Source organism: Chrysemys picta, chromosome 17 (genome assembly GCF_011386835.1).
Source record: "Chrysemys picta bellii isolate R12L10 chromosome 17, ASM1138683v2, whole genome shotgun sequence".
In the NCBI taxonomy this organism is placed as follows: Eukaryota; Metazoa; Chordata; order Testudines; family Emydidae; genus Chrysemys; species Chrysemys picta.
In genome coordinates this window covers 128,026-146,937 of record NC_088807.1, presented here as the reverse complement: position 1 = coordinate 146,937, position 18,912 = coordinate 128,026, and the positions used below count along the sequence as shown (strand labels likewise).

General features: G+C 43.5%; 1 protein-coding gene across 11 annotated transcripts in view; it reads left to right on the top strand.

Moving 5' to 3' along the window:
* LOC101946279 (leucine-rich repeat and fibronectin type III domain-containing protein 1-like protein) overlaps positions 1–18,912 on the top strand; it is a 226,402-nt gene that overhangs the window by 80,474 nt on the left and 127,016 nt on the right. For 8 of the 11 annotated variants that reach the window (XM_005311123.5, XM_024111798.3, XM_005311121.5 and 5 more), the window contains exon 2: positions 16,453–16,623. The exons of the other annotated variants lie outside the window; for them this stretch is intronic. The gene's annotated coding sequence lies outside the window, so the exon portion shown is untranslated. The remainder of the gene's footprint in view (positions 1–16,452; positions 16,624–18,912) is intronic. 11 annotated transcript variants of the gene reach the window in all.

Here is an 18,912-nt window from a genome sequence, read left to right as displayed (position 1 = left end):
CATACCCAGGGTACAATCTAGACTAGTGAGTAACTGTGCCACCCCTGCCCTCTAACCTGGGATGCACTTTACACTGCTTTGCTGCTGTAGCCTCCTGTCAGGACTGCTCACAAACACCCTTCGGCATGTAAGTCACTCCCATCTTAGTGTGTGTGTACCTATAACCTGCCAGTCACAGCTAGTCTCTTACCAGACTGAATTATACTGCCGGGTGACCCCAGCACAGTCCCAGTCCCAGACGTTTCCCCAGAAATGTACGTCTTGTACTGCCCAGCCCTGTGCTGGACAATACAAGCTATATAAAGTCTGTCCTAGGTATGTTACAGGATTTCAGTCCAGTTCCAAGTGAGAAAAGGCATTACACTGTCCCTAAATGGCTCCTTGTTAGCATTCTCAGTAGGGAAGCCAAGGATTGAATATAAACTATTTCTTGTAATGGTCCCTCCAGTGGAACTTTGAGGTGTATTGGTGGGTCGCACGGGAAGCTTTTGCTTTCTGCTGCTGCTTGTGTTGTCCCTGTTCTGGGATAAAGACATTCAGGGCTGTCAGTCTGCCAGTTTTCACTAGCATTGAAATTACAAACACACAAAAGAAAATACATGCTCAAAGCTATTGTGCAAATTCAGACTGCGTTTTGTAATTCTGTTTCTGGGAAAGATTTCGACCTGGAGTGGCACCTACTTATATGAGGGCATATTTTGGCCCCTTTTGCTTATTGTGGCCCTTCTTATTGGCAGGTCCTATGTTCCTATTTGAGAGTCATAGGCCAAGGAAGGAAAAGAAACCGTGAACGAGTCATTGAACATAAACAAGGTGTTCCTTACAGTCACATACAAATGGAAAGGCAATGATGAATAGGAAATGTTAGTTGTGTTGCCTTTACAACATTATGCTCTAACCATGCCTTTAATTATTTACATCACTGAATGTAGTTAATAGGAGTGTTTAATAATATTAATGAATGGCTCTTAGCTTTACTGTCTGCGATGTCGTGCAGGCACATCCCTTTTATGGCAGTCATGGGTCTTCTTGGCTTTCCCCAGAATTGGGCCTGATCTTGCACCCACTGAAGTAAACTGCAAAGTTTCCTCAATTCAGTGGCTACAGAACCAGGGCCATTACGACACTATTTCCTAGGACAAGTTTTAAAAGCTTTAAACTGAGCTTCAGCTTTCAACTCAAGGGGACTGGTGAGCCTTGTGTGTCCCAGATGCTGTTTAGGCACCAAGGTTGGGTTCAAGATTCCTCCTGTCTGTCAGAGAAAAAGGAGCTAAACGTTTGTGTTTCCTGTCCCATATTTAAAGGACACTTGTTATCACAGCATCAGGGATGGCAGAGACTATTTATCATCTTCCTCTCCTCCACATTGTCCACGTGCCCAGCAGCTGGCTTAGCTGCTGCATTATTGGGGGGAGGGAGGAAATATGTATTTGCAATTGCTGTATCTTAAAAAGTTGCTGGTCACACTTCATGTGTGTTCTGTTTTGTGGTCAATATAAATGAGAATTGAATACAACTTTCCTCTCTCTGTCTAGAACCTAATAGCATTTAGGAAGTTGGTGGGCTGATGTATAATGTTCTCAGCTCACTGGGGGAGTGCAAGGAAACATTTCTGGTACCTGGCAGGCTAAGCTTCTTGATTGGACTGATGTCAGTGAACCTCATGGATAGGGGAGACAAGTCCAAGCTGCAGCTGGGAGGTTTTGTTACTTGGGAGGATCTGGGGACACACAGCTACGTTTCTAGATAATGCTTAGAAAGAGGTGGAAGCTGATGGTCAATCAGAAATCTGGGTCCTGGCTACGTGGGAAGCTGTTCATGCCAACATGGGATGATGGGCTAGAAGATATTTTGGTGTTCAGAAGGTGTTCTGTTAAGTCCGTGGCTGGGTGTGGACTTTGTCATTCATTTATATATAGTTGCATTTGAGCTTCTGTAACTATTTAAATTTTGCAAATAGACATCTCTCTGCTAATTTGCAGCAGTAACAGACCATCCCTAAACTGACTTTGATACACACAATGGAGAACAAAACTCACACACCATTTCCAGCTATTTCTATAGATTTTTCACTTCACACATCCATGCCTGCCTCAAGCATAGGCCTGAGTACACAAAGGGAAAGCCAGGCTCTCCATCTTTATCTTAGGGTTTGGGGGTGGGTAGGGTAACATTGAAAACACAGCTCGACCAATCTGCACCCTTGTTAGCCTATATGTTGGCGATGGTACCTGCTCTAAAAAGCTGCCTTTAAAAGTCCATACACCCCTTTTTGTGTACCCTGAAGCTTGAATCATTTTGTGCTGCTTGAATCTAAGGCCAGGTCTATGCTAGAAATTTTTGCCAGTATAGTAATGTTGGGTAGGGGGTATGTTTTGGGCAACATTTCTATACCAGCTAAAACCCTAATGTAGATGCATTTATATGGACATAAAAGAACTTTTGCTAGTATTGTTTATTTTGCTCACTGAACTGGAATAAGCTTTACTGCAGAAACATTTTTTTTGCTGATATAAGGTCTATCTGCACTGGGGTTTTTGCTGGAATAGCTATACAGGTATAGCTGTACCAGCAAACCTTTTAAGTGTTGTCTAGACCTAAGGTTAGGGCATGTGAAGATTTGGAGGTCAGCCAAAACTGCAGGCCATCAAATGCTAACCCAAATCGCATGCCATTTCCACTTCATCCCACACATCCGTGTGTTAGACCAGAATAGCTAAACTTAGCTTGTTTTTAACTCACCTCTCAGTTCAGCTTGGCCCCTTGTCTCTCTTTTGCATTGTAAGCACTTCAAGGCAGGGACAGTTGTTATTTTTGTGTCTTGTACAGCCCCAAATGCACTGTTGGCATAATTGCAGCAGCAGCAAGACTAATAATAAATTGTCTTTGCAATTTCGGGCACACACTTTCAGGGCTGACTTTCTTTTTTGAACTCAGCAAGCTGTGTGTGACTGTGCTTCTCTCCTCTCCCTACCTGCATCAGTGCTCATAATAAGGTCACTTTAACCCTGTACCTTTCCATTGTAGTTTTATCAAACTCTGAATCCAAATATTTCCAAATAATTTAGTATTCAGTAGGCATCCCTACTGCACAGTCCCCTTGATACAATAATTGATATTGTCTATTGCGAAAAATTGATTTCTTATCTGCACTCAGCCAGTACTCACTTCATAAATTAACTTCATTATTTTAATTCCATACACACAAGATGCACCCATCCTGACATCTTCAAAATGCCATTTAATTAAGCTGTAGTCCTAGAGTTCTCCAGCCACTCAACCCACAGAGTATGCTTCCAGGACACCCTGCAATTAGATTTGATCTCTCATTAGCTGGGACAGTTTTTTCTCCTATAACATTCATTAGTGCTTTATCTACGGTGTAAAAAAAAAATCTGCAAATGAATGAATGTTTTATTAGCTAGATGTTCCTTCAGTTCACATTGTAAATGCTCTTAGTTTAAAAATGTTAATGTTCCATACTCAATACGTCCAAGTAATTTATAAATGGCATCTTAGCTTATGTGATAGAAGTGCTCAAGAGGTATTTATTGATGCTTTATACGTGTAACTAGGAAGATTTTTCTTTCCCTACATTATCCATATATTTAATTTACTTACAATCTTATTAGAAAGTGTTTTCTGAAGGCTCATAATCCAATACTGCAGTGTTTCCCAAATTTGGGATGCCGCTTGTGTAGGGAAAGTCCCTGGAAAAATGGGCCGGACCGGTTTGTTTACCTGCCACGTCCGCAGGTCCAGCCAATCGCGGCTCCAGGCCAATGGGAGCTGCGGGAAGCGGAGTGGGCTGAGGAACGTACTGGCCGCCACTTCCAGCAGCTCCCATTAGTCTGGAGCAGCGAACCGCGGCCAGTGGGAACCGCGATCAGCCGGACCTGCGGACATGGTAGGTAAACAAACCGGTCTGGCCCGCCAGGGGCTTTCCCTACATGAGCAGCGTCCCAAGTTTGGGAAACACTGCAATACTGTATTTCTTCTCATAAATGCCTTTCAGTGCTTTTCTAAGTGAAGCCTCATCACAGGGATCTTTAATTTGAATTATGTTATCAATCTATATGACCCTTTTGTGAACACACTCCTGTTTCTTATGTTTAGTGATAAAGTTGCTGTCATGTTATATTAAATTCTCTGCATGAAAATATGTAAGGTCATGCACCTCCACTACTTTAGCATTGCTGTTTATAATTTTGTTTTAAGATACTGCAGGCTGAATATCTGCCAATTTCTTTTCTTCATGTTTCTATGAACCTCAAGGTGCTCTACTTGAGACTTTATTAGAATCAGCAATCCCTTTATGAACCCATATTTCAGCTGCAAAAGCACAGCTCCTCCATGTCTAATTCTTTTGCAAATAGAAGGTAACTAAACTTCTTCCATAAGTGGCAATTTGCCTTTTTTTTTTCTCTTTAGGATTTAGTCCACTCAATAGGAAACTGTGTTTTTATATTTCCTACTTTTCCACCTCCCCACGCACTCTGTAGGGAAAAATAACTGCACTTTTCTATGCAACAGGAACTATCTTCTGCAGGCAAAAAGAACTGTCAATTAGAACTGACTCAAACTTTTAAAATGGGTTCCTAAAGCCACCTGTGTCTCCCTCCATTATCAGTCATTGTCACCTAAAGAGCTGGAGATGTACTGAACTGCTGAACCTTGAGTAATTGAGGTACTTTGGAAAATGGGTCTCTGTCTACCCAGGAAATTTGCACGTATCTGGTTTAGAGTGATCGTTTTCACACACTCTAGGGGGGAGGGGGAAATCTTTCCAGTGGTTCATTACCAGAAAGTGATCTCAGATTCCAACAGAGTAGATGAGGCTTTTTTCAGTCTTTGCACAGAAATACAGTGAAGGTAGGTTCCTCCAGATAGACAACACTTTGCAAAAGCTGCATATTACCAATAAAATCCCCAAACCCTCCAGATACTTTGTTTATAAACATGCATTTATTTTGTAAAATAAATATCAACTGGATGGAGATGGACAAAACTCTTTAATCAAGCAACAAATTTATACCCACTTGTTTTATTAAATAATACCTCACCTCTCAAATGAAGCATTGTAGATAGATAGTGGAAACCCTGATTTAAGTCATCCTTACTGTGAAAATGTGCCATACCTTCAGTAATGAAAAAGAGAAAACATAATGGGAACTTACAAACTGGGCCCGGGGGGTGTGGATGATTCAGCAAATAGCTGCCAGTTGCAAAATGGCTCTGTTAGGGCTACAGCTACTTGGTTCTGCCAAATTTTAAAGTGCCAGCTCCAGAAAGGTTTGCAGGAAGAAAATTTCCTATAAAATATCATTCCCTGCACTAGGGAGAGTTAGGAGGATTAAGAAGTCATCCGGGACTCGTGTGGAAGATGTTGTTTTGATGCCATGCCTATTATGAGTCTATCAACCATAACCCTAACCAAGACAGCCTTCTGCTCAGAGCTAAGATAATTCTACAAACCTGTATCCAGTATCCGAGCAGAAACTTTGTGCTGAGTAAGCCCATTAAACTACATTTAAACTGGCTAACACTTCTTGGTTATGTCTTAGAATTACTTAGAGATACACCTCTACCTCGCTATAACGCTGTCCTCGGGAGCCAAAAAATCTTACTGCGTTATAGGTGAAACCATGTTATATTGAACTTGCTTTGATCCATTGTAGTGCGCAGCCCCGCCCCCCCGGAGCACTGCTTTACCACATTATATCCGAATTCATGTTATATCGAGTTAGCAGTGTATTATTTTTAGATATTAAAACATGGCATGGGAAGATCTGTACCAATTTAGTGTGCATTCTTTTCTGTGTGAGGCATGAAATTGAAGATAATGACCTAGAACAGGGGTGGGCAAACTTTTTGGCCTGAGGGCCACATCGGGGTTCCAAAACTGTATGGACGGCCATGTAGGGAAGCCTGTGCCACCCCAAACAGGCTAACCCCTGCCCCCTATCAGTCCCCTCCCACTTCCTGCCCCCCGGAACTCCCACGCCCATCCACCCTCCCACACCATTCCCTGACCTTCCCCTGAACCTCCTCCCCATCCAACCGCCCCCTGCCCCTTATCCAACCGTGCCCCCCTCGGTCTTCGCCCCCTTATGCTGCTCAAAGCAGCATGTCTGGCAGCCCCGCCGCCCAGCCAGAGCCAGCCATGCCTCCGCGTTACCCAGTAGGAGCTCGCAGCCCCGCCGCCCAGAGCGCTGGTGCCATGGCAAGCTGAGGCTGCAGGGGAGGGGCCGGAGGCTGGCTAGCTTCCCGTGCCGGGAGCTCAAGGGCCAGGCAGGACAGTCCCGCGGGCCGTAATTTGCCCACCTGTGACCTAGAAGGTACCTTTATGCCCTCATCCATGAGACGGTGCCCCTTTTGGGAAGAAAACAGATATTGCTGCTTGACTATCTCTATTTCTATTATTCACTTACCACTTTTTCTAGAAGTGCTGCCTCTTTGCTGATGATAATCATCACCCAAAGGAAAGACTCTTCGGGTGGCAGGTTAAATTGGGTGAGGTGTCTGTGGCTTGGTACGACTGGTGGACAGTTTACTATCCATATATTTCTTCTTCCATGTGTTTCTGCCAATTTGGGAAGCTCCCACTGCATAGAAAGAACTAGGGAAGTATGCTTGGGCACCTGAAGGAGTTACCTGACCTCTGTATGGGTAATTCTCAAGTAGTGATTGATGTGGCCCATAATCATTTGAAGAAGCTAAATCCCTTTATAAGTTCACTGTATTCAGACCTTCCTGTGACTGTTCTGACCATCCATCATTCTGACTCTGTCACTCCAGAATGTCTGCAGCTACTGTGATCTAATCCAATCACTGCCCTGAGCAGGTACCGGCCCTTTGATAAAAGCATGACAGATGCTCTCACCTGATGTACACTTGAGGCACTGACTAGCAGTTCAATAAAAGTTTCTCAAATGCATGCAACACGTGATAATTGCCCTTGTTGGCATTGCTTCAGGATGTTTAACTGCCCAGTGCTTTCAATTAGCTAACACTAATGCCTGACTGCTGAGTTTTTATTGCTCTAATTACAGTTACAACATTTGGAACCACTCAGTGCTACTTTCCATCCCATGGCTCTGCTCAAATTCATAACACCTAAACAACAGTGCAAGAAATAATTGCACACCCTGTCACCTTGCCTGGAGGGCTGGAACCACTCCCAGGACATAACATGAGGCCCTTTTCAAGTTTAAGGGCTAATTGTTAAAGGGAAATTCAAACATTTGCATACACCCAAAATGCTCATTTAGTCTTTTAAAATGGATTAAGTTGTCCATTTAAAATAGGCGTTTGTTAGCAATTGTTTAAGGTGCTACGCCATACTCAATTACTTGAATTATTCAACAGTTCAGTCTCCATAAAATCAAAAAGACATTGTGGTGTTTTTCATGGAGATGTTTTGTGTAATATGAACTATGAGAATCCCAATAATTGCCATACCATGTCTGGCCTGTAACCTATTCAGTGCTTCAGAGGAAATTGCTAGAATTCCTGCAGTGGACAGTAATGGAATAAACTTCCTATGGAAGAAGTTTCTTTCTAATCCTTGTGGGTTAGTGGTTGGTTTATGCCCTGAAAGAGGAGGGCTTATATTATTTATCATTCTAATGTAACTTTGTGTACATTCTTATTCAGATAAATATCCATTCCTTTTCTTGAATCTTTCTAAGCTCTTGGCCACAAAGATACCTTGTGGCACTCAATGCCACAGGTAAATTATTCTTTGAGTAATAAAACTTATTTCCTTTTATCAGTGTTAAATATTTTGCCTTTCCTTTTCATGCTCTTGCAAAATGAGAGAGGTGAATAAAAGTGCCCAATATACTTTCTTCATCATGTTGATTAACTTATATATCTCTGCCATGTATATCTTTCTTTCCTTCTCTGCACTGAGGAAATCCACCCGTTCTCTAGCTCCAGTTCCTAGTAATGGTGTGACTATTAGTGTAGCCTTACCATTGATGTTTTGTTTGTCAGCCATCTCTAGACTTGTTTAATTTGTTTCTGATGTCCCTTTTGAAGCACTAGCAAAGGGAGTGGATTATGCTGTCTCCCTATCAAAGCACTAGGAGGACAGAGGGAGTGTATCCACCCTCATCCTCTCTTTCTTATTGAAGCAAGAAGCCCACAGAAACAAGAAGATTCTTAGGATGTTTTCCCAACCGCTGCTAGGAGCAATAGAGAGACATCATTGATGTATTAAATATGATTCCAACAAAGTTCTTCCACATTCTAATGCATAGACTACAAGGAATTCAATTTGGGAAGATTGGATTATAAGAGTCTTGTATAGCTTTTGGCTACACAGCCCTCCTTCAGTACCTTCAGATTGCTCGTTTTATAGATTGTAAGCTGTTTGTACATCAATAACCAGAGAACAAAGATATTTTTTCTTCTTTTTTCCCCCGTCTGTAATGGTAGAGTATCTGAGCTTTTCTTATTGGTTCTGGCACATCTGTTTCCCCCTGGAGCATAATCTATTTCTCAGGTGGAATAAAACTAACAAAATCACTTATTTTACATACTAAATTACCAGAGTTATGTGTGAAGCGAGGAGAGGCAGCAGCAAAACAACTTACAGGGTCAGTAAATAAAGCTGAATCTCTCACTGTGTTACTCTAAGGCAGTGTTTCTCAACCTATTTACCATTGTGGGCTGCATGTGTGGCGCACAATGTGTTATGTGGGCCACATCCAATGCTACCTGTATGGCCCTCAGGATGTCTCATGGGCTGCAGCTCTGTGCTGATTGGGCCGCGGGTTGAGAAACACTGCTCTAAGCCCATGTCTACACTACCACTTATATCGGCAAAATTTATGAAAAAGCACAACTCTGAGTGACATAAGTTTCACTGACATAAGTGGTAATGTTCACAGCGCTATGTCAACCTAGCTACCACCACTTGTTGAGGTAGTTTTATTATGTCAACGGGCAAGCTCTCTCCTGTCGGCATAGAGCGGCTACATGCGTGATCTTACAGCAGTGCTGCTGCATTGGTACAGCTCTGCCTCTGTAAGCTCGCTAGTGTAGACATGGCCTAATATGGTAAACCGCTTTGTTTGCCACTGGCAAGGTGAACCTGCAACGGGTAGTTTATGCTTTAAAATCACAACACTTGAGAACATTCTGATCTGGAAGAAGAGCCAGGAATAGCCATCAGATTATTGATCCAATTAGTAATTTCCCAATTTATCACTTTTAAATATGTTAGGTGAGACATTCCCATATACCTCCCCTCAAAAACAGGATGTGAGAGAGGCAAGAGTGATCCCTAGATTCTGTTCAGGTTCCTACATTGCACTCATCACCATGTGCCTCAATAACAAATCAGAAACAAGATTTACTAGTGCATTAAACACTTATTAATGATTGCTGCCCTATTTCTCCAAGAACTACCACTGTACTGTGCTACCTTATTAGTTGTGGTACAACAGCACCTAAAGGCCCCAGAGGGCTAGATGTTGTACAAACATATCAAAAGACATTGTCCCAGCACACAAGAGCACATTATTATTTATTATTTGCATTATATAGTGCCTAGAGGCTTCCAGCCAAGATTGTGGGCTCCATTGTGCGAGACAACATACACCTGCACAGTAAGAGACAATCCCTTTTCTGAAGAACTTAGTCTAAATAGATAAGAGAGACACAGGCTGTGAGAAAGTTCCTATTGTTAGCCCCCCTTGACAGATGGAGAACTGTGGTACAGAGCGACAAAGAGTCCTGTGGCACCTTACAGACTAACAGATGTATTGGAACATAAGCTTTCGTGGGTGAATGCCCACTTCGTCAGATGCATGGGTGGTCCAGAGAGATCAGACAACTTGTCCAAGGTCAAATGGGAAGACTGTAGCAGAGCCACATACTGAATTCAGATCCCTTGAGTCTCAGGCCAGTGTCTTAATCACAAGACTATCTTTCATTTCTGTGGGTACAGGGTCTGCCCTTATGGAACAGCTTGCAGGATCAGGGCGTAAGTTACATTATATACATTTAATATTGTATGATCATTGGCTGAAAGGTATGCCTTGTTAGAATTTTTGTATTACTTTAATTGGCCTCCAGCTAAGGCCCTTGAAATAAAGGGCTGCACAGTATAATGGGACAATAATGATAATTTGAATTTTGCATTAATACAACATACTAACTGGTACTCCTCGTTTAGTAGGTTCAGTATACTTAACATATGAACAGCAATGAAATTCAAGAATACATGAGAACAGATTTAAAGATGTGATAGACTGGTGTCAATTCAACATTTTTTCTGTTCACCTGGTTCATTTTGGACAAACTGTATTTTAGAAATTAACAATTGACCTTAGCTAGACCCAACAACTGATTTCTCCAGTGAACACTTATAGTATCTGAGAAGCAGTCCCATTGAAAACCATACGATAGTCTGGTTGATACTGGCTGATATTGAATAATGCATGTCTTTCACATGTTCCATTTTGTTAGAAATAAGGTATGCTGGCTTTTTTCGTCTCTTATTGTGGGCTTTGCCCTACAATTTGGTTGAAAGTGGAAATCTAAAGCTTCCCAGGAGATACTTCTTTCATGAAAAATGCTCACTTAAAAATCATGGGATTTTCAGCTCCGTTAGAGAGGATTGGAGAGTAAGAATTCCTATTTCTCAATTCACATACTCGGTATTGTATAACTAGAAGACCGGGATTCACTTGCAAATCAAAATGCCAGCTGTGTGGAACTAGAACACGGAGAGTTTTCCAATTACAAAATGGACACAAATCAATTGAACTGCCCAGTGATATTTAAGCCTTAATTTTTTCAAAACTTGTGAAGACCTTTTCATTTTAAATATATTAAGGTTTCTTCTTCGAGTGCTTGCTCATGTCAATTCCATTCTAGGTGTGCGTGTGCCCAAGTGTGCAGTCATCTGTGATATTTGCCTTAGCAGTATCTGTAGGGCCAGCTGTGGCGCCCCCTTGAGTGCCATGCTCATGCATTGGTATATAAGGCGAGCCAGCCCTATGCCCTCTCAGTTCCTTCTTACTGCTTGAGGTGATTAGTCAGAGCACCTTTCCTTGCATAGCAAGGGCTAGCAGTTTCTCTTCTGACTTTGAGCCTTAGGGCCTTGTAAATAGTTAGTGTTGAGTAGTTAAGTGGAGTTAGAAGTTAGAGTCCCAGCGGAGACTTCGCCCCAGGTGGGGCATGCCTTGGGGTTTAAAGCCCTGTGTGAACTGGAACAGGCCTATGCCTGTAAGTAAACCGCACAGCAGCTGCTCAAGTGCTTGCAGGAATCGCATGTGAAGGACAAGTGTTGTATTTGTAAAAATTTTCGACCCAGGACTCAGAAAGATCGGGATATTCATTTGCGGGATCTCCTCATGGAGGCTGCCCTTTGTCTGGCTTCCGAGCTGTCCCACCAAGACTCACCTAGTATCTCGGCCACGGTGCACAGCGCACCTTCGGCACGGGGCTCAACCCAACACCACTCCCCGTCGCCGGTGCCCAGAAAGAAAGCAAGGAAGCATGGTTCCCCGGCCCTAGACAAGAAAGGCCATGGGGCATTGGGCAAAGGACCCGGTTCGGGCTGCCCAGCCACTCCGGAGCCATGTGAACGTGTCTTCCCCAGTCAGGGCCTTTAGCCCCTTAAAGGATCCACCACCAACTCCTGGGAGTGGTAGGGGACCCAAACTCCTGACTTCATCGATGCTTTCCCAAGCTCCCCAGCGCTGAGAAAGCAGAGGCCTCCGCTCGCACTGCCAGCACACAGCAAAGGCTCCCTATGAGGGCAAGCCTGCTGCTAAGACCCCCTCAGGGTAGTGGAGCAAACAAGGCAACGCTCTCCATCTCCATGCCCGCGGGCCTCCAGCGTCTCGGCACAGATCCTCTGGGGCTCGTGCTCTGTCACTGGCACCGCGATTATGGTTCCTGCCATCTCAACGGGGATCTCCTTGGGGGAGGCGCCGGTCTTCCTTCTACCAGCACCGTTCACCCTCCTGCCAGTTGTCCCCTCGGCGCAGATCTTGGTCGCCTGCCCCGTGGGAGCGCTTCCTGTCGCAATTCTGGTCCCCCGGTCCCTCAATACTGACACTGACCTCCCACTCGAGATACTGGAAAAGAGTGAAATTCACCCCTGTGCAGCGGGCCATGTGGAGTAGTTAGTTATCAAATTCCTTGTCCTCCAAAGTTATTAGAGCGGACCAGGGTGTGTTGCTGGGGGAGATTAATAAAGAGAGACTTCTTGGTCAGTAGGGTTTTTAATTGGCCTTGCTGGTTTTTTGACTGGTTGGCTGGGCTGCTGGTTGTAGTGTGCTGGTTTTGGGTTTTTTTCCCCCCTCCTTGGAAAAAGAAACCTGCCATATTGAAACGAGCAACTGTAAGCTGCTCAGCCAGCACTACATAGGTCATGTGGTGCTGGGAAGGACAGACAGACCTGAGGCTTGCGAGCGGAGGCCAGGATGGGGGAAGGTGGGGTTCCTGTGAGGGGACAGTAGTGTGGGCTTCCTCGAGGACTGAGGTTCCTGTGAGAAGGGCTCATGGGCCTGGGGGTTGGGGTTGGGAGAGTGCACCTGAAAGAGGAAGAGTTGGAGGTACCAAACCTACATATCAGGGAGTTCTCTAGTTGCTTCTGAAGGTACGGCTCTGTGGTTATGTCCTCACACTCCAAGCAAGAACTAGGTGCACCCCTTCTCTGTCAAAAAAGGGGGGGCTTTAGTGGGACATTTCATCCCTTTTTCAAAAATTGCTGCCATATACAAAAAACACTTACCAAAGCATTCAGGAATGTGAATTGGGTGACAGGGTTGCTCAAAAGATTGGTAGTAGAAGGTGGTACTTTTATGTCTAGATCACAGGTTCAGATCAAACCAGTTTATAAGCCAGATGTTTTAAGGAGAGTCTGGGGGATGTTTGCATTTGCCCATGGAGTGGCTAAAACAAGTAATTCATATAATATGAGGGTTGGAAGGGACCTCAGGAGGTCATCTAGCCCAGCCCCCTGCTGAAAGCAGGACCAATCCCCAACTAAATCATCCCAGACAGGACTTTGTCAAGCCTGATATTCAAAACCTCTAAGGAAGGAGATTCCACCATCTCCCTAGGTAACCCATTCCAGTGCTTCACCACCCTCTTAGTGAAAAAGTTTTTCCTAATATCTAACCTAAACCTCCCCCACTGCAACTTGAGACCATTACTCCTTGTTCTATTATGTGGTACCATTGAGAAGAGTCTAGATCCATCCTCTTTGGAACCCCCTTTCAGGTACTTGAAAGCAGCTATCAAATCCTCCCTCATTCTTCTCTTCTGCAGACTAAACAATCCCAGTTCCTCAACCTCTCCTCATAAGTCACGTGCTCCAGCCCCCGAATAATTTTTGTTGCCCTCCGCTGGACTCTTTCCAATTTTTCCACATCCTTCTTGTAGTGTGGGGCCCAAAACTGAACACAGTACTCCAGATGAGGCCTCACCAATGTCGAATAGAGGGGAATGATCGTGTCCCTTGATCTGCTAGCAATGCCCCTACTTATACAGCCCAAAATGCCATTAGCCTTCTTGGCAACAAGGGCACACTGTTGACTCCTATCCAGCTTCTTGTCCACTGTAACCCCTAGGTCCTTTTCTGCAGAACTGCTGCTTAGCCACTCGGTCCCTAGTCTGTAGCAGTGCATGGGATTCTTCCGTCCTAAGTGCAGGACTCTGAACTTGTCCTTGTTGAACCTCATCAGATTTATTTGGCCCAATCCTCTAATTTGTCTAGGTCCCTCTGTATCCTATCCCTACCCGACAGCATATCTACCACTCCTCCCAGTTTAGTATCATCTGCAAACTTGCTGAGAGTGCAGTCAATGCCATTCTCCAGATCATTAGTGAAGATACTGAACAAAACCGGCCCCAGGACCGACCCTTGGGGCACTACGCTTGATACCGGCTGACAACTAGACATGGAGCCATTGATCACAACGCGTTGAGCCCGACGATCTAGCCAGCTTTCTATCCACCTTATAAGTTCATTCATCCAGCCCATACTTCAACTTGCCGGCAAGAATACTGTGGGAGACCGTATCAAAAGCTTTGTAAAGTCAAGGAATAACACATCCACAGAGCCAGTTATCTCCTCATAGAAGGCAATTAGGTTAGTCAGGCATGACTTGCTCTTGGTGAATCCATGCTGACTCTTCCTGATCACTTTCCTCTCCTCTAAGTGCTTCATAATTGATTCCTTGAGGACCTGCTCCATGATTTTTCCAAGGATTGAGGTGAGGCTGACTGGCCTGTAGTTCCCCAGATGCCCCTTCTTCCCTTTTTTAAAGATGGGCACTACATTAGCCTTTTTCCAGTCATCCGGGACCTCCCCCGATCGCCATGATCACAGTTAAGCCAAGCTGGTTGCCAGCCATATTTACTATTCTTCCTACACATCGGGATGGTTTGTTCCTGCAACCTCAATAAGGATTCTTTAAAATACAGCCAGCTCTCCTGGCCTCCTTTCCCCCTCATGTTATTATCCCAGGGGATCCTGCCCATCAGTTCCCCGAGGGAGTCAAAGTCTGCTTTTCTGAAGTCCAGGGTCTGTGTTTTGCTGCTCTCCTTTCTTCCTTGTGTCAGGATCCTGAACTCTACCATCTCATGGTTACTGCCTCCCAGGTTCCCATCCACTTTTGCTTCCCCTACTAAATTCTTCCCTGTTTGTGAGCAGCAGGTCAAGAAGAGCTCTGCCCCTAGTTGGTTCCTCCAGCATTTGCACCAGGAAATTGTCCCCTACACTTTCCCAAAACTTCCTGGATTGTCTGTGCACTGCTGTATTGCTCTTCCAGCAGATATCGGGGTGATTGAAGTCCCCCATGAGAACCAGGGCCTGTGATCTAGTAACTTCTGTTAGTTTCCGGAAGAAAGCCTTGTCCACCTCATCCCCCTGGTCTGATGATCTATAGCAGACTCCCACCACGACATCACCTTTGTTGCTCCCACTTCTAAACTTAATCCAAAGACACTCAGGTTTTTCTGCAGTTTCATACTGGAGCTCTGAGCACTCATACTGCTCTCTTACATACAATGCAACGCCCCCACCTTTTCTGTCCTGTCTGTCCTTCCTGAACAGTTTATACCCATCCATGACAGTACTCCAGTATGTGATTTATCCCACTAGGTCTCTGTTATTCCAATCACATCATAATTCCTTGACTGTGCCAGGACTTCCAGTTCTCCCTGCTTGTTTCCCAGGCTTCTTGCTGTGTATAGGCACGTAAGATAACTGGTTGATCGTCCCGCTTTCTCAGTATGAGACAGGAGTCCTCCCCTCTTGCGCTCTCCTGCTTGTGCTTCCTCCCGGCATCCCACTTACCTCAGGGCTTTGATCTCCTTCCCCCAGTGAACCTAGTTTAAAGCCCTGCTCATTAGGTTAGCCAGCCTACTTGCAAAGATGCTCTTCCCTCTCTTCGTTAAGTGGAGTCTGTCTCTGCCTATCCCATGGTCAAAGAATCCAAAGCCTTCTCTCCGACACCACCATTGACTTCCACGATTCGACAGTCTCTACCCGGGCTTTTTTCTTCCACAGGGAGGATGGACGAGAACACCACTTTCACACAAATTCTGTTTGCAGGGGTTCCTGTGTAGAACTATGCACTCGAAAAAAGACTTTGCAGAAATCTATAGTATAGTTTAATTACTCCTGACCCTCTAGAATTAACCTAAAAATATTTGTGATCAATTTCCTATTTATTGTGTTTTCCTGGGCTCTGGGGTATCTAAGGCATCTCTGGGTCAGTATCTCTAACAATAAAATGTACTGCTATTGCTATATACCTGAAGGGATTGTAGGATGGTGAATCCCTGATAATAAGAGATTTAAATTCTGCTGTGCTGCTTAACAGGCAAGATTCTTAGGTGAAATGCCCAAGTGTTGCATATATTAAAAATATGCCTCATAGTCCTCCTCAAATTGAGCTGAATTAGATAAATGTTCTTTTTAAAATAGAAGAAATAATTCTTTTAAAAATAGATAATATACCTGCTAATAAATGACATTTGTTAGTGCTCCAGCACTTAGAGCCAATTTATGGGCATGGGGGGGGTGCAGATTCATTTTAATATCATTTTCTTTTACTTGAGCTAATTCTGTGCTTATAGAATCCTCTTGTTTGGTTTAATAAAGCAGTTTGTTGGTTTGGGATTTTTTTGTTTTTTGCCATTCCCTACTATTGCCATTTTATCTCCAGATGAAACTCCTGTTTGTGTGTGTGGTTAAAAAAAGAGAGAGCGAGAGAGAGAGAAAAACGGGTCATGTTGGAGGAGAGCATTTTGGCTTCTCTCTGTACAGATTATGTTGAGATTGGTTACCCTTTTTATCTTGCTTTAATGTGCCTGTGTTCACTCTGTGTTGCTGCTGCCTCTGCCACTATCTTCTGTCACCCCTAATGATTCTGATAAAGTGCAATTCTAGAAGAGAATGTTGCCTCTTAATTTCAGGATGGATGGCCACCTCAGGGCCTGCGTGGTGCTGCATTGTGAATCTGAATGGAGAATGCATTACTTCAAGGACTCCATACTCAAATGAACCACTAATGAAAGAGCATTGGAGTCCTGAAAAGAAGCAGAGACTGGAACAAGTTTAACAGTCATCTTGAAGGTCAATTTAAAGTAAGAGCTGACTGGTTTTTTTCTCTTCTTTTTCTTCTTATGGGTGTGGGTGTCATTTGTGTCTTGTTAAAGGCTACTAGCTCTATGCAGATTACTATATTTAATCACCCAAATAAGTTAGAATTACAGCTAAAAGCTCCCTATCAGAACTCATTTGAGCTACCCACTATTTTAAGATGTGTAAGCAAGCGGCCTCCTGTATAGCTTCTTTGAGGATGTGCTCAACAGTAAAACAGAACAACCTGCATGCTGTTAGAATTAAAGCAAGAAAGCAAATCTGCGAAGGAAAATTTGATCTATGCAGCAACAGAAACACACAGTACTTGTTTAAAAAAAAATCACTGCACCCAGGATGAAAATTCCCCTCAGAGTTACTTTGTTTTTTTATGTTAATTTGCATTTTAAGGTCGTATGACTCCATCTACAACAGTGCACCTATGCTGTTTGCCAGCAAGTAATTAGATTTTGATATTCTGTCTTACAATTAATTCTCTACGCTTACAGGTCTGTTCATTTTTTACACTGTAGTTTTCATTATGTTATTAGCACATTTTATGATACAGAAAATTACTAAAAAAACTTTCATGTATTCCCTCCCAGTGGGTGGACTTGGAATAGTTTGTATCTGTCAAATGTGCACAAGGAAAATATTCAACACAATTTTTTTTTCAGTTGAGAAACAGGCCTGTATTTATTGGGGTGCTGTTAAATCAACTTGGATTTTTTTGTGGGGCTTATATTTTTCCATCTATTACAATACAGGTAGTTAAACTAAACTGGACAGACAGAAGTATTTTCAAGCTCATTGGAAACTTCTAAACAGATTTCTAAACAGATTAGGGGGAGGGATAGCTCAGTGGTTTGAGCATTGGCCTACTAAACCCAGGGTTGTGAGTTCAATCCTTGAGTGGGCCACTTGGGGATCTGGGGCAAAATCAGTACTTGGTCCTGCTAGTGAAGGCAGGGGGCTGGACTCAATGACCTTTCGAGGTCCCTTCCAGTTCTAGGAGATGGGATATCTCCATTAATTAAAAAAAAAAAAATTCCAGCATTTCTTTATGGTTTTTAGACAGAAATTCATGTGGTTCAGAAAGCGATTTTGCAAGCCTGAATTTCAGTTTCAGTTCTTTCTCTGAGTTTATTCAATAGACTAAAGTATTTGCCAAGACAACTACTTCTCAAAAATATCCCAGCACTCAAGAGCCAATAAACACTGGTTTCTGTGGGTTGTTCCACAGCTGAGATGCACTAAAGCCTTACTCAAGAAAATGTGGAAAAGAAGAAGGCTCGAAGTGATATTGTGTGCTGGAATGGGGAGTTTAAAACAGTATGAAGGAATCTAATGCATATGTGTGGGGCATTGCTTTAAAATTAGTCTTTTCTGTATTTGGACTGTCAGGTGTTTAATATTCTCCTACAGAATGGTCTCTGCCCTTTTCCCCTGGGTACAGCAAACAATCTCAACAAATTGAGACCTAGCCAGTTTTGCAACATAGCTCCTAACCTCTGGGTGTTGCTGTCAGACTTTCTTTTAACTTAGGCCAGGTCTACACTACTAATAGCTTACAGTGAATAAGTCACTCCCCTGAGCAACATAAGTTACACCATCTAAGTGCCAGTGTGGACAGCGCTGTGTTGGTGGGAGAGCATCTCCTGCTGATATAGCTACTGCCTCTCGTGGAGGTGGATTTATTATGCCACCAGGAGAGCTCCTGTCAGTATATAGCGCCTTAACCAGATGCGCTACAGCAGCAAGTTTTCTGCTGAAAGTACTAGCAAACCAATTCCCAGATGCAATGCCAGCGTAGTTTCAGTGACTTACTACCAGATTAAGTGGACTACTGTACCTGAGGCAATTAGAAATGTGCCAAATGGACAAAGCCTGATACCTCAGATAGATCAGCAGCCCTTAAAGAATTGCAGCCTGCATGCTAATAATCCCTTGCTCAGTGTACCTCAGCTATGTAAGACTAGCAGCATTTTGCACATTCTGGTTTACCTTTTTTTTCTTATCTACTGATAAATGTTGATGCCACTGATAGAAAACATCACCTGCAGTTCTGACTCAGTCTCCAGCATTTCATAGATGTAGAGCATTAATTCTTTGCCAGCATATGGCCAATGTTTTCCTCCAACTGTTTGCACTAGCTTCTGGTTTGGGGATGCTGGATGATGAAGATTCATGCAGTGATTATTAGTTTACATTGAAAGCATCTGCAAAGTTTTGCATTGTTCTCAAGTCAAATAGGTCATGACAGATCTTGAGAGCTGCTACCTTTGCCCCAAGTA